At 49.7% G+C, this 16,470-nt stretch overlaps 1 protein-coding gene across 2 annotated transcripts in view; it reads right to left on the reverse strand.

Annotated features, from left to right (window-relative positions):
* The window catches only part of LOC119466376 (leukotriene A-4 hydrolase-like), a 126,000-nt gene that overhangs the window by 85,854 nt on the left and 23,676 nt on the right, over window positions 1-16,470 (reverse strand). The window lies entirely within an intron of this gene.

Genomic DNA, 16,470 nt, shown 5'->3' on the forward strand with positions numbered 1-16,470 from the left:
TATCTATGCTACGTAGCAGACCGCAGCTACATGCAACTGCAGTACATAACTGCAGCGTTTGCGTTGTGCACGACAGGGCTTCAGTGCGTGCTCCCACTCAATGCTCCAGTCTCACTGTGCTGACGTGGTGCAGACCGGCTTTGTCCTTCACCAGCTTGACTGACGGATATTATACCCGTGTCACACGGGCAAATTTAGTGTCACTTCGAGCAAGTGTACTTCAGCGCACTGAGTGTCACTTTGGCGCCGCGCTGCTACATGGGAACGAAAAGTTTCCTTTTGAATTGACGACACCGGCAATGGGTGAATCACTAGGTACAACATATATTCGTTATTTTAAAGGGAGATGCCACTCGGAAAAACGTTTTCTTTGATATTTGTGACAGCTCAATGAAACCTGCGGAGTGTGAGCTCCTGTTTTCAAATCTGCTTTTAGTTTTTTGATAGCTCATTTGGTTAAGCTAATTGGATAGCTCAGAGGTTGGAGAGGCTTCGCGCGCTGGCTTCAAGACAACCAGAAGTAGACGACACGACATCCCATCATGACGCAGAGCCAGTGAAGACAGAGCTTAGCCCCAATCGCTCGGTGAGTGAGTTGAGGAGAAAAAGCATGGCTATGGAGGACGGTAACTTGCGATTGTCCATAGCTCTTTTAATATGAGACGCTTTACACAAATTGTGACATGAATGTTTTACTGTAGCTGTACCCTGCGCGTCTACAAAATTAATACAATAAGAAAATGTGAAGTCACAGGCTACTTGCTTCCGTCCACGAATATAATTATGAATGTATGAAATTGTGCAGACTTTGTGAAGTTTGCTTGTGGTGATGCATGCTGAGATATGCCGAGATTGTATTACCGTATTTCACACTGTAATGTCCTCAAAATTCTCTTATGCATAGCGAGAAAAGGTAATGGCTTGATATATAATGTTGACTGCAGCAGAACTGATAGTTGGGCGAGTTGGTACGATTTCATAGTGAAATATTTAGCTCGTGTGTCCACCTTCACTGTGTCCTTGTCTATTGTGCGCGCTAAATATTTCACTATGAATATAGTGGTGACCTTAGAAGATTTGATCACTAACTTTATTTTTGAACTGCCTTTTCACCAAATATTACGTTTTCGCTATGTATTCAGTACCAGAGAAATGCTACAGATGGCCCACGTGCTGTGTTAGTGAAGAATAAAGTGTTGTTTTTGTGAATCATTTCAATGTAATATTGATTCTATCTTAACGCCGAAATAACAGATGTGCATTGGTACTAATGACACATGGATATGCTACTGCGTTCAAAATCTGGGTGAACCCATTTCTCTGAATTCATGCAAAACTCTCAAGGCTCACCAGTGCCGTTACAGAATGAGGTCTAAAAATATAAATGGGAGTACTTAAGTTAGATTGTGACGCGATGTTGTGCAAATATTCTCACTTACTACGCTTCATTTGTACTGTTGTGTGCTAAGTATATGCGATGTCATAGCGATGCGATGTGACATGGCGCAGTAGACTACTTGGCGCAACAAGCATCGAAGGGTAAATGTTGATTTTTTCCCCGCCGAGCAGTTGGCCTTGCGAAATGTAGATGGTGTTGCCGTGCCTCCACGAGCCGCCATTGCAGGACACATGGGCTTCTATGGCACCTTCGCTACCATGCGTACATACCCTTGGAATTCACTAAACTCATAGATGAGTGCTGAAAAGCTGGAATGGGAGCACCATATTTAATGACAGTTCAAGTTCACTAGGACACACCAACATTTAGCACTGACATCAGTGGTAAGGTGATGGCACCATTCAGCATTAGGTGGAGATGCCATTGTGCCACCAAACCATGTCAGTACAGCTTCCGGCATAGAGACAGCAGAGCAAATTACTTATCTGATTGCCATTAGCTCTGCTAAACCAAAGTGCATTCAAAACATGTTGTAAAAGATGGTTCCTCTTTGTAACATCCTATGCGCTTCTTACAAGGTGTTAGCTTTAAATGTTCTCTTTCTGTGAGCCTGCGTAATTCTTATGAAAGGTAGCCAAACTTCAAACAATGTATAGCACAGATATTCATGCAGTTATATTCTGGAAAGGTAAATTGAAAGGTAAATACAACATATTGTCGCGGTACAACGCCAAGAGAAGACTCGGAGACGTTCTTCAGGAACAACGAGACAACCAGTTCAAGCAAAACAGATCAGAGACACTTCTTCTTCGTCGTCGGCCCAAATCCCACCGACCCACTAGACGGAGTTCGTTAAATGCCCCCCATCGTCGTTGTCTTCTGCCTAGAACACACGCGTCATTTGTCCCTCCCTAGAAGAGCATCGTCCCGATGCTAGACCAGAAATGTCACTTGCAGAAGGGAGGGTCGCGCGCAGAGTCATTCGCTCACATACGGCTTCATGCGTACAACATGCACAAGTTCAGGACGGTGCGGGCGACGCCGCGTACAGTTGGGACTATCGGGGACGACCTCGTATGTTATATCACTGAGTCGCCGCAATACTCGATATGGTCCGAAGTATCGCCTTAACAGCTTCTCGGAGAGGCCTCGTTTCCGTATGGGTGTCCAAACCCACACTCGGTCGCCGACTTCATAGGTTACGGTTCTACGGTGAGCATCATAGCGGCCTGCGTCGCAGTCTTGCTGCTGGCAGATCCGTAAGCGCGCGAGCTGCCGAGCCTCTTCGGCGCGTTGCGTAAACATATCGGCGTCTGTATCAGTGTCATCAAATTCGTGTGGAAGCATTGCATCCAACATCGTTCGTACATCCCGGCCATGAACAAGGCTGAACGGAGTCATGCGCGTCGTCTCTTGTTTCGCCGTGTTGTACGCAAACGTGATATAAGGAAGAATGTCATCCCAATTTTTATGATCGACATCCACGTACATTGAAAGCATGTCTTCGATTGTTTTGTTTAGACACTCTGTCAGTCAGTTGGTTTGTGGATGGTAGGCCGTTGACTTCCGATGAGCTGTTCCAATTAGCAGCAAGACGTGATCTAAAAGTGCAGCCGTGAATGCAGTTCCTCGGTCCGTGATTACGACGCTGGGTGCGCCGTGTCGTAACACAACATTCTCAATGAAAAAGCGCGCCACCTCGGCTGCTGTGCCTCTCTGGATGGCCTTTGTTTCAGCATACCGCGTCAGATAGTCGGTTGCGACGAGAACAAAGCGATTCCCTGCAGTAGAAGTAGGAAGTGGGCCCAAAATATCCATACCAATTTGATCGAATGGTGTTCGAGGAACCTGGACAGGTTGTAGGAGGCCGGCTGGTTTCGTCGGGGGCGCCTTGCGCCTCTGGCAGTCGAGACAAGTGCGAACGTGATGTTTCACGGCGGTGGTAAGTCTCGGCCAGTAGTAGCTTTGCCGCACTCTGCCCAATGTTCGCGTGTAGCCTAAGTGACCAGAAATCACCTCGTTGTGACAGGCTTGAAGTACTTCCGTACGACGAGCTGCAGGAATGACGAGCAGGTAGGGGGACCCGGTTGAAGAAAAGTTTCTTTTGTAAAGGACTTTGGCCCGCAAACAAAACGAAGACAATCCTCTTGCGAAAACTCTAGGTGCTTTATCAGATCTTCCTTCTAAGTAATTGATGAGTGCAAGCAACTCAGGGTCATCCCGTTGATGTTGAGCGATGGCAGATGTGTCCAGAACACAAAGAAATGGTGCATCTTCTTCTTCGAGTGGAGAAGCCGACTCTATTGGCGACCGAGACAGGCAGTCAGCATCCATATGTCGCTTCCCTGACTTGTACGTGACCGTCATGTCAAACTCTTGCAGCCTTAGGCTCCAACGCGCCAATCGTCCAGACGGATCTTTAAGGTTAGTCAACCAACACAGTGAATGGTGGTCGCTGAGAACTTTGAAAGGGCGGCCACACAAATATGGGCGAAATTTCATAACCGCCCATACCACGGCGAGGCATTCTTTCTCAGTTGTGGAATAATTTGCCTCGGCGCGTGAGAGCGTTCTGCTTGCATAGGCAATCACTCTTTCCGTGTTATCCTGCCATTGCACAAGAACAGCTCCCAATCCAACATTGCTGGCATCCGTATGGAGCGATGTAGGAGCGGTCTCATCAAAGTGGGCAAGCACTGGAGGTGTCTGGAGACGTTGCCGCAAGACGTTAAATGCCCCTTGCTCTTCGTCGCCCCATACAAAAGCAGCGTCGTCTCTCGTGAGGCGAGTTAACGGCGACGCAATATGAGCAAAGTCTGCAATAAACCGCCGGTAATAGGCGCAGAGGCCGAGGAACCGCCGGACAGCCTTTTTATCGGATGGTACGGGAAACTGTGCGACGGCGGTAATTTTTTCAGGATCTGGGCGGACACCGGCGTGGCTGACGACGTGACCAAGAAACTGTAATTCCGCAAAGCCAAAGTGGCACTTCTCCGGCTTCAGGGTGAGGCCGGCGGATCGTATGGACTGCAGAACCGCTTCAAGCCGTTCGAGGTGTTCTTCAAACGTTGCGGAGAACACGATGACGTCGTCGAGGTACACTAAGCAGGTTTTCCACTTGCGACCGGAAAGCACAGTATCCATGAGGCGTTGGAACGTAGCAGGGGCAGAGCACAAGCCGAAAGGCAAAACCTTAAATTCGTATAGGCCGTCTGGCGTCACAAAAGCAGTCTTTTCACGGTCCCTGGGGTCTACCTCGATTTGCCAATAGCCGCTTTTCAAGTCCATTGAAGAGAAGTAACGCACGTGTCGAAGCCTGTCGAGGGAATCGTCGATACGGGGAAGCGGGTACACGTCTTTCTTCGTCACCTGATTTAGTTTTCGGTAGTCCACACAGAAACGCAAGCTGCCGTCTTTTTTCTTGACTAGAACTACAGGGGATGCCCAGGGACTCATTGATGGTTGGATCACGTCGTCTTCAAGCATTTTTGTCACCTGTTGTTGTATGGCTTCACGTTCTCTGGGAGCCACACGATAAGGATTTTGGTGAATCGGTCTCGCCGTATCCTCTGTAATTATTCGGTGCCTTGTTAGAGGCGTCCGACCGACTCTTGACGTCGACGAAAAGCAGTCGTTGAACGCGGCCAATAGCGTAAGAAGCCGTTCTCGGTCATGCTGCGGCAAAACAGTGCTGACGTCAAGTACAGGAGCTGGGTCTTGTGTAGGCACTTCGAGTAGTGAACAGCAACCGCGAACTTCCTGCAACACCGTCAAAATAAGCCACAGCCGTGCCTTTTGGAAGGTGCCGTCTCTCAGTGCTAAAATTTGTTAGCAATAGGTTCGTGCGCCCGTCGGTGACATTTACAATTTCTCGTGCAACCGAGATACCGTGAGTAAGCAACAAAATGGTTATTTGGTCGGCAACTCCTTCGCAATGAAACGGTACGTCACAGGCCACTGAAGCAAGGATACATGACCGAGGTGGGATTACGACGTCGTCTTCTGTTAAACGAAATGAGTTGTGTTGCGGCGATAAGTAATTGACTAAACTAGGGCTCTTATAAAACATCCCCATGCGGTCTGGGATGTTAATTAAGGTGCCATATTCCGTTAGGAAATCCATTCCAATAATCAAATCTTTACAGTACGCAGGAAGCACGATGAAAGCGGCCACGAAAGAAGAATCTCCAATGTTAATTCTTGCAGTACAACTTCCAGTAGACATGAGTAAGTGGCCGCCTGCCGTCCTTATGTGAGGTCCCGTCCATGGCGTCTTTACTTTCTTCAGGCGGAGGGCGAGTTCCTGACTTATTATAGAGAAGTCAGCACCAGTGTCGACTAACGCTGTCACTGGCTGTCCATCAACGAAAACATCAAGGTCGGCGCTCACAATTTCTTCGGGGTCGGTTATCGGCCTCTCGGCGTTCGGCAGCGGGCGAGTTGGGGGCTTTTTATCGTCTTGCGGCAGGCCTGCAACCTTACCCCCAGAGGTCGCCGCCTTCAGTTTCCCCGGCGGGGGCTGGGCGACCTTCGTCCTTGAAGGTCGGCAAAAGTGCGTCCTGCAGGCATCTGGCGTGTAGGCGTTGAGGAGCGCGACCGTCGGCTGAAATCGGACCGAGCATTGGGCACGGATTCGTCATGCGGGTGCGCTATGGGAGGTCCCTGAAAATCAGCGTCGTTGCGGCGTAGCATGGAGTCGCCATTTGCACGCTGACCATCAGACCACGGACGAAGAGGTCGAAATGATGTGTCACGATGCCAGCAATGGCGCGAAATATGGCCAGCACCCCCGCAGTTAAAACAGAGAGGGCGGTTATCGGCGGTGCGCCACGCATCGGATCTCCGAAATTGGGGCCGTCTCGTAGGGTCGTTTTGCGGCGTGGACCAAGGCGCGGCGAATGATGGCTGGCGGTTTGACTGCATCGGCAGCATCACGGGTGCGCGCCTGAAGGCCTCCTCTTGCGGCGGCGACCAAGGAGCGGCTGTCGGTGGCTGGTGGTACGGGGGTGTGCTTGTAACGGGTGGCGGACATCGGGCAGCGTAAGTCATGGGACACTGGTGGTCTGGACGATCGGCTGCCGGTAACGCCTGCCGGATTTCGTCACGGACCACTTCGGCGATTGACGCGACGGGGCTATCCAGTGTCGGTGTCAGAATCTTGTGAATTTCTTCTCTGACGAGCTCTCTGATCAAATCGCGTAAGGGGCTCTCATACTCTGGAGTCAATGCGGTGGCATTGATTACGGTGCTGGTGGACAGTCGATCGTACTGCCTGCATCGTTGATGAAGGGCCCGCTCAATAGCCGTAGCCTCTTTGATGAAATCAGCGACAGTGACTGGTGAATTCCGCGCAAGCCCCGCGAACAACTGCTCTTTTACACCTCGCATGAGGTAACGCAACTTCCTATCCTCGGTCATGTTCGGGTCGGCTCTACGAAAGAGACGGGCCATGTCTTCAGCGAACATTGTGACCGACTCATTGGGTTGTTGCACCCGTAGCTCCATCAACTGCTGGGCGCGGTCGCGTCGGTCAGCACTTGCAAAAGTATCGGTGATTTTCTGCCGAAAGTCATTCCATGTCGTTAGGCTACCTTCGCGGTTCTTGTACCAAGTACGGCCATTGTCGTCAAGGGCGAAATAGACGTGGGAGAGCTTTTGCTGTTCGGTCCACTGGTTGATCTGTGCGACGCGCTCGTACTTGTCAAGCCAGTCTTCAATGTCTTCAAAGGCTGCACCAATAGCGATCGGGAACCAGCGGATGAAGAACGGTTACCTGTTGTTGACTGGGAGACCGGCTGCATTGGGGTGCTTGCGGTGGGCTGGTTTCGGCCATTGCCAGATGTGTGGGGCGCCGAGAAAAAGGTGGTTGAAGAGGGGAGAACTCCGGGGCAAGGCCTAGCAGTCGACGGCTGAAGCGATGCACGGGGATTGTAACTGGGGGCAATGCGTCCGGGCTAGATGAACGACTCCCAGAAGGAGTCCGGAGCATCAGGCGTGGTCAATACCCCGCACCTCCACCAGTGAAGGAGAGAGATAGATACATACACACGAGCGTCCACCGTCGCAGCATCACTGTCTCAACAGCACTTGCACACATATATATTACAGCTAAAAGGAAGAAACGAGAGAAAAAAACAACAGAGGGGGCAAGGCAACTTCTCGGGAAAAAAGTACTGGCGCAGGCATCTCCGAACCCCTCCAACGGCAAAGAGGGGAGAGGTACTGGGATCGATACCCCGCACCTCCACCAGTGTCGTGGTACAACGCCAAGAGAAGACTCGGAGACGTTCTTCAGGAACGAGACAACCAGTTCAAGCAAAACAGATCAGAGACACGTCTTCTTCGTCGTCCCACCGACCCACTAGACGGAGTCCGTTAAATGCCCCCCATCGTCGTTGTCTTCTGCCTAGAACACAAGCGTCAATATTTACAGCAAGCATCTTCGCTGCATAAGTAATGCAGTATCACCGAACATCTTTTAATAATTTATACCTACTCTACCTTTCAGCTAAAGATTGTGTGCAAGGTGGCAATATTATGCAAATCTCACTAATGAGAAGTTGTGGGGTTGCGCGACTCACACGTCCCCTGATGCTGTTTTCCCCACATGGCTCCCGTCTCTTGTAATCCGGCTTCCCTGCATGGCGTTAAAGCGGCAGAGTATTATGAGAGATGGCGCCAGTGTTGCGCTGCTAATGCTACCGAATGGCGAGGTTGCTTGGGTGCAAACGGAAGAAGTTGCTTCCTCTTGGCTTTGGGGTCGGCGAGCAGCACACACGGACTGCTCACGCGTGCGCCGCCCGCTTCGCGGGATCGTCCCGAGAAGGCTTAGGAGTGAACACCGGTATGGACAAACATTGATCGTTCGAACTCGCCGCCATTCGCATGACCGTACACGTGAACGACTAGGCGATTGTGTCATAGCATGGGGCAAACATATTCGCTCGCTATCCGGTCGCGGTGAGTAGGACTTCCTTGATTTGTTGCGCGCCCATGTGAACGTTCTATGGGTAGTAATTCGGCTAGCATGCATTAGTGTATGAAAGCTGCAATCAATGCCATTTTCATTGTTTGCACTACTGTGTTGCCATTCCTTTGTCCAAAGAGCACGTGTGAGACCTCACAAAGTACAGCTTCCAATCTACTGTACATTAACTCTGTGTGCTAGGTCTGAAGTGCAACAAATACAATTTCTAAATAACACATTACCGGGCTTTAAATTCAAATGCTATTTATTGGCAAAAAGCTGCTAACCATTAAAAAAAGAGAAAAAAGTTTAATCTAAAAAAAAAGAATTCCTCATTAATGATTCCAATTAGGATAATTATAGTTCCTTATGCAACATGGCCTCTTCGTCGTTGTCATTATCCCTTGAAGACACTCACAATCAACATCGAGTTCTAAATGAAAGTTTGTAAAACTTCATTCACTCAGCGCGATGAATCGCCAGAAAGACAACAATGCTTTAACAGTATCAGTCACGATATGTGTCACATCTACGTTTAAGGATTGTCATTTCCAACAGAAGTCAGTCGTCGAACTTGTTGAGCACAGCAATAAGTGAGTGCCTCTGTGCACAATACTGCAGGCACTGGCCTATAGTACTTTGTTTGGTTTTCCTCCCTCTGTCTCTCTCCTCTCTTCTTTTTTAACCCATTTTTCCCAACCCACTCGCAGGGCAGCAAACTGGAGACTTTCTTCTCCTTGACCTCGCTTCCTTTCCTCTATCTCTCACTGAATCGTTAAAAAAATTAGTGCTTTTTGTGAACCAACTTCGACGTCAATTTGACAATTGGAACATGTCTCCTAAAGCAAATAATTGTAAAGTTAATAATGCCAACTGGGCACTGCAATTTGGTGAGTAATAGTCACTTTTTCAGGTAATCAACCTGAACAGACTGAAATGACCTTTTGTTTTAATTTGTTCAAAATGAAAGAAAGGTCACCTGGTATAATATCACTGAACAGCTGTAGGTGCATTTCAGATATTATTGCAAGACTCGAGTGCATAGGCACATTGAGCACTGAAATTACCCTTAACAGCTTTTACTGCAAAAAAAAAAAGCAAAGCTGATTAGCTTGACGGCTATTTAGCCAATAGACAACCCATATGAAAATCTTGCCCTCAGCATCTGCATAATGACTTGACAAAAGTTACAAGCCCACAGACTGGAATGTTGAACCAAACGTTCAATAAAAAGTTATCAATATTTCTATCTGAAAGCTGAAAAGATTTCTTTCTCTTGCAGGTGTCTATTTTAGTTACATCTTGGAAGAAACTGAAATATAAAATAACCACAAGTGACTGTGATTGTAACATTAAGCAGTTTTAAGCCTGTAGCAGCGAAAATTTGAATTTTCTTTTACATAAATGGTGCAGGAAGAATATTTAGCCCGTTCAGGTGCTTAATTGACTCTCTTCACTCGAAATCCATCATGGTGGCTCAATAGCTATGGCATTCGGCTGCTGAGAACGAGGTTGCCGCGGCAGCTGCATTTTGATGGGGCAAAACTTAATAACGCCTGCGTACTTAAATTTAGGTGCAAGATGAAGAACTATAGGTAGTGAAATTTAAACCAGAGTCCTCCACTAAGCGTCCCGCATATCATCAATGTTGCTTTGGGATGTTAGGCCCCATGAATGAATGAATCTCTTTGCCAAAACATATTCCTCGGTTCGATAGCATCCCTAAAAGACATACAGCAGCAAAAAAAAAAAAAGACAGAATGTGAATTCTATTGGGAGTTTTATTGCACAAACAAATGTGTTCTCGGCACCTCAGCTCTCACAAATACTTGAGCTGCAAAAGCACAATCCTCTATATGACATTTAAATGGGAAATCAGCCGACCACTTGAGAAATTGGCCTGCTGAAAATATTGTTACGCGAACGAAGGATTACGCACTGGAGACTATTTACAATGTATATTTACAAAAGGCAAATGCAGCGCTGGCCAGTTCAGCCAACAGCTCGAGAGCAAGGAGCAGTTCGTCTTCTTCGACAGGCCGTCCGTGCGCATCGTCCACAATAAACATGCAATATGCATGCAGCATTATCCCCGGCAGAAGAAGCACCATTTCTCTGCGTCAAAGTATCGGTGGTAATAGGAGGTATTATGGTTTTAGGCGTACAACATGCACAATGTCTGAGGAATTCGGGGCAGATGAGGCACTGGTACTAACTGGGGCGATTTCGTAAGTAACTGGAGTCACGGTGCGCAGCACTCGATATGGACCTGTGTACCGAGACAGGAGTTTTTCTGACAGGCCAACGTGACAAGTCTGAGACCACAGAAGTACTAGAGATCCAGGCGAAAAGTGGACGTCTGTGTTGACGATCGTACAGATGCCGTTGGTTCTCTTTGGAGGTCAGGAGGCGAGCGCGGCCAATTTCGCGTGCTTGGGCTGCCCTGGTGATTGCGTCAAGTGCATATTCGGTGGTCTCTGCTGCTGCAGATGGAAGGGATGTGTCCAGTGGCAATGTGGGTTCTCGGCCAAACAACAGAAAGAACGGGGAATAACCGGCAGTGTCGTGACACAAAGAATTGTAAGCAAATGTGACATAGGGTAGGGCAAGGTCCCAATCAGTATGGTCGGATGAGACATACTTTGCAAGCATGTCTGTCGGGGTTCGATTCAGACGCTCCGTGAGACCATTAGTCTGTGGATGGTGAGACGTAGTCAGCTTGTGCCTGGTTGAGCAGGACTGCAGGATGTCGGCGATGACTTTAGAAAGGAATGTCCAACCACGGTCAGTGAGCAGTTGGTGTGGAGCTCCATGCTGCAGAATCACGTGGCATAAAAGAAAATCGGCGACATCTGTGGCGCAGCTTGTTGGAAGCGCTCTGGTGATGGCGTAGCACGTGGCGTAATCTGTCCCCACAGCGACCCACTTGTTGCCAGACGTTGATAGAGGGAGAGGGCCAAGTAAGTCCAAGCCAACACGAAAGAACGGCTCCGAAGGAATGTCGAGCTGTTGAAGGCACCCGGCAGGGAGCGTCGATCATGTTTTTCGGCGCTGGCATTTATCACACGCCGCAACGTATTTCCGGACGGAGCAGGCAAGGCCTGGCCAAAAGAAGCGTCGACGAATCCGGTCGTAGGTGCGGGAGATGCCGAGGTGACCTGCCGAGGTGATCTGCCGTTGGTCACCTGGCCGGAGGTGCCGAGGAATGACGAGGAGTAGGGCAGGACCGTCGGGGCGGACGTTGTGGCGGTATAATACACCATCCCAGAGAACAAACAAATGAAGGGATGAATCAGAAGGCGCATAAACGATCAATGATGGCGCGCAAGGTGGCATCATGGCGCTGCTCGTCGGTGACTTGTGGCAGCTGAGTAACCGAGAAAACGCAAGCGTCGGCATCGCTGTCAGGGTCGGCGGGTGGTTCGTCCACTGGATAGCATGATAAGCAGTCTGCGTCTTGATGTAGGCGGCCCGACTTGTAGACTACCGCATAGGAATATTCTTGTAGCCGCAGAGCCCAGCGACCAAGCCGGCCGGTAGGATCCTTGAGTGAGGAAAGCCAGCAGAGCGCGTGGTGGTCCGTGATTACAGAGAAATGCGTGCCATACAAGTACGGGCGGAATTTAGAAACCGCCCAGACGAGAACCAGGCATTCACGGTCTGTAATCAAATAGTTGCGCTCCGCTGCTGTGAGGAGGCGGCTAGCGTAGGCGATAACACGATTGCGTCCCTGTTGACGTTGGGCTAAGACGGCTCCGATACTGAGACCACTGGCATCGGTACGAACCTCTGTAGGGGAAGAGGGGTCAAAGTGGGCCAGAATAGGCGGCGTGGTGAGAATGTTGGTCAGGTGGGCAAACGCGGCAGTTTGAGCGGGACCCCACGTAAACGGCACGTCCTTCTTCAGAAGATCAGTAAGTGGTTGGGCAATCGCTGCGAAGTCTTGAACGAACCGTCGGAAGTAGGAGCAGAGGCCTACAAAACTTTGTACGTCTTTGATAGACTGAGGTACAGGAAAAGACATGACAGCACAAATTTTCTCCGGGTCTGGTTGAATACCGGATGCGTCGATGAGGTGGCTCAGCAATGTAATCTGCCGACGACCTAATTGACGCTTCGAGGAATTTAGTAGGAGCCCAGCCTCGTGGAAGACTTGAAGAACAGCTGATAAGCGCTCAAGGTGTGTCTCAAATGTAGGCGAAAATACGAGAACGTCGTCTAGGTAGCAGAGGCATGTTGACCATTTGAACCCTTGAAGCAAAGAGTCCATCATACGTTCGAACGTGGCTGGGGCGTTGCATAGACCAAATGACATAACTTTGAATTGATATAGACCATCAGGTGTGACGAACGCGGTCTTCTCTTGGTCCTTTTCCCCATCCATGGAAATTTGCCAATAACCAGACCGAAGGTCTATTGATGAAAAGTAGTTGGCACAGTGGAGACAATCGAGGGTGTCGTCAATACGAGGCAAGGGGTACACATCTTTTTCGGTAATTCGATTTAAATGACGATAAACTGCGCAGAAGCGCCACGTGCCATCTTTCTTTTTAACAAGCACAATGGGTGATGCCCAACGGCTCGACCAGGATTCAACAATGCCTTTGGCAAGCATCTTGTTCAATTCATGTTGAATAACCTTTCGCTCTGAAGCAGAGAGTCGATATGGCTGGCGATGAATAGGACTGGCATCACCGGTATTTCTGATGCTTAACTATTGATGTCTGGCCCAATGGTCGATTGTTGAGGTCGAAGATGTTATGCTAGGAAACCAAAAGGCGGCACAGAGCTGCTGCTTGTTCAGGCAATAGGTTTGCAGCAATCATGGGCCTAAATGTTGCGTAAGAGCAAATAGCATCCTGTGGACATGGTGAAGAATCGGAGCAGATGTCTATTGAAAATGTAGATGTCCTATAGCGCGCAGCATTGCAACCGATATGCAGAACTTGCTTTGTCAGGCCAAAATTGATAACGAGGAGGCATGTAATCACCATCGGTGTCATATGTAAGAGGTCGCCTGCGGTGCGAAAAAGAAGAGAAGCACGGTGTTCGGAACGGCACGAGCCCTCGAGGCGCGTGACCCGAAGCGTAATTGGGGGATGAACGGCGCTGTCCGTTGATTATCGACGTGGCTGCGGGCCAGGAAGGTCGCATCGTCAGCTACGCTCTGGCGACGGGAGACTTGGGGGTCTGGCTGAGTCCGTGACGTTGGCCGTCCAAGGTGTGGCCGTCGACCTCGGCAAGTTCGAGCGAGGCTCCCGGACTGGCTGCAGCCTCTCACGGCAGGACCGGGCACCCCAGAGAGGATCCCTCTTCTGCAGCAGACCGGCACGTTCGATTCTCCGCGGGACGCCACGTCGGCACTCATGAAGAAGTTGCGACGCATCCTGACACTAGGCCTATCCAGGTGGGCCTAAGCAACGCCGAGCGCCATCACTGAAGAATTACTGACGAGCTCATCACCGACGAAGTACCGACGAACTCACCACCGATAAAAGAGACGACGTGACGACTGCAAGGAGACTACATCATCAACGAAAGCACCAACTGCTTGGGAAAAAGAGCCGACAAGCCGGAACACACGTGCAACGACGGGTGCAGCAAGGCGACTCTTTGTAGCGTTTCAGGCGTGCGTTTCAGCGAGATAGGACAGGGTTGCCTGACTTTGAAGGATTAGCCACCACAGACAAGCGTAGGCGCAAAGTAGAATTTGTTTAGTGCATGAAGCTTTAAGTTGTACTTGTATTTGTTCGCTATGTTTTAGTGTGCTTGATTTTTAGTTTGAGGTTTTTGGTTTTGAGTTTGCGTGTAATTAAAAATCTGTTTGCTGTGTTGCCATGCGCTTGCCTTCTCCATCTCTTTTAACACCCGCACGCCTCCGAGATCGGTGACATAAACACGACAATCGGGCACAAGAAAAGATGATAGCAAATCGATGAAAGTCAAGGCTGTAGGCGGCAGGCGGACAAATGCGGTCGTACTAAAGTTGTTCGGCAGTTCAGCACAAATATGCGCAAGTAGAGGAAGTTCGAGGCAAAGGGTACCAGCAGAACAGTCGATCAAAGCTGAATGCGCCGTAAAAAAGTCGAGTCCGAGGACTGCGTCATGGGGACAATTGGTCAGCACTGTAAAAAGAACTGGAACATGGCGGTCGGCGGTACCTATACGGGAAGTACACATTCCAGTGACGGCAACAGTGCTGCCATTGGCAACACGTATGGCTCGTGTAGGAGCAGGCGTGCGAACCTTCTTCAGTCGACGACAGAGGTTAGAACTCGTTATGGACACCTGGGCTGCAGTATCTATTAACGCCGTAAAGGGACACCGTCGACATGAACATCAAGTAAGTTGTGGTTCGTTGGGAGCGTCAAAGGAGGATTTCGGCAGGATGAAGATAATGCAGCACTACCCCCAGGAGCTGCATGGTCGTTTTCGATCTGGGAGGGGCCATAATTGGTCAGCAACGAATAGCAGCGTGGCTGGGGCGACGAGGACCGACGGCGCTGAGGTGACGGCGAGCGAGTGGGACGACTGTCATCGACGGATACATCAGAGGTAGCAGGCATATGGCGAGGCGAGTAGCGGCGAGGGTCGGCATATGGGCAAGGAGACGGGGAAAAGTAGCTCGAATACGGGGACGTTCATTCAGGTCATGCAGCAGTGGCGAGAGACGTGGCCAATTTGGAGGCAACGGAAGCAGACTGGCTTGTTGTCCGGAGTTCTCCACTCTGTATGGCTGCGGTATCTGGGAGGGGAATACAGATCACTGCGAGGTGCAGCTGTCGGCACCGGTCTGGCGTCAGGTCGGGAGACAGAGCAGGCAGCAGGAAAACCAAGGTTGGCAAATTCTTGCCGCACAACTGCCTGAATGAGGGAGATCGCTGGGGCCGGTTGGTCAATGGTGGGGTCAAGTGGGCGTGGATGGAACTGGGCAAGACTTGCAGCCTCGGGCTCGCGGCGAACAATACGTGTGACGTTCTCATTTGAGGGGAGTGAAGCGGTAAGGTCGACGCACGTCGGTGTTGTAGCATTGTCAGGGAGACAAGAGAACTGTGGAATGATGCAGCAGTTTTTGGCGAGCTCAAAGCGGCGGCATTCCTTGACAATGACGTCGATAGTGGACACATTGTTGAAGATCAACAAGTTGAATGCGTCAACCGCGATCCCTTTGAGAACATGGCCTACTTCGTCAACCTCGACCATGTTCTCGTCGACTTTCTGGCAAAGAGCAAGCATGTCTTGTATGTACGAGACATACGATTCCGCGGAAGACTGTACTCGGGTAGCAAGCTCTTTTCTTGCAGCGAGCTGCCGACCGGTTGGATTTCCGAAGAGGTTGCTGAGCTTCTCCTTGAAAGCATCCCAGCTAGAGATCTCGTCCTCGTGTGTCCGGAACCAGACACGAGGTGTTCCACCCAAATAGAAGAGCACATTCGCTAGCATTATGGTAGGGTCCCAGTGGTTGTTTCAGCTAACATGCTCATACACGCTGAGCCAGTCATCAACGTCGACATTATCTTGGCCAAAGAATATGCCAGGATCGTGGGGAGTGGCAACCGTGACATACGTTGTTGTTGGAGTCGCAGGTGTAGAGGTGTCGTCACCGGGAGCCATGGTAGAAAGGTGGACGGTGTGGCCGCTGCGGAGCTCTGTGGCGAGGATGGAGAACGGCACTCTCCCCCAAAATGTTACGCAAATGAAGGAATATGCACTGGAGACTATTTACAATGTATATTTACAAAAGGCAAATGCAGCGCTGGCCAGTTCAGCCAACAGCTCGAGAGCAAGGAGCAGTTCGTCTTTTTCGTCGGGGCGCCCGCACGCACATCCACAAGAAACACGCAATGCATGTAGCAATATGTTACTGCCTGTTGCATTACCACATACAGGCACTATGAGCACATGCTCAGGCATCTATGTTCCAACAGTTTTCTCTAGCACACTTAGTGCAAATTAATCGATATTGTAGTATAAGTTGAATAAGAATTTTCTTAGAATGTACCAGTTCCAAATCCTATTGAGCCGTTTTCTTTGTGTGAACAATTTAATACGGCATATTTTTATTGTATGCATACATATAACCTTTAACAAAAATGCAAAAAAG

This window comes from Dermacentor silvarum, chromosome 10, assembly GCF_013339745.2.
Source record: "Dermacentor silvarum isolate Dsil-2018 chromosome 10, BIME_Dsil_1.4, whole genome shotgun sequence".
Lineage (NCBI taxonomy): Eukaryota > Metazoa > Arthropoda > Arachnida > Ixodida > Ixodidae > Dermacentor > Dermacentor silvarum.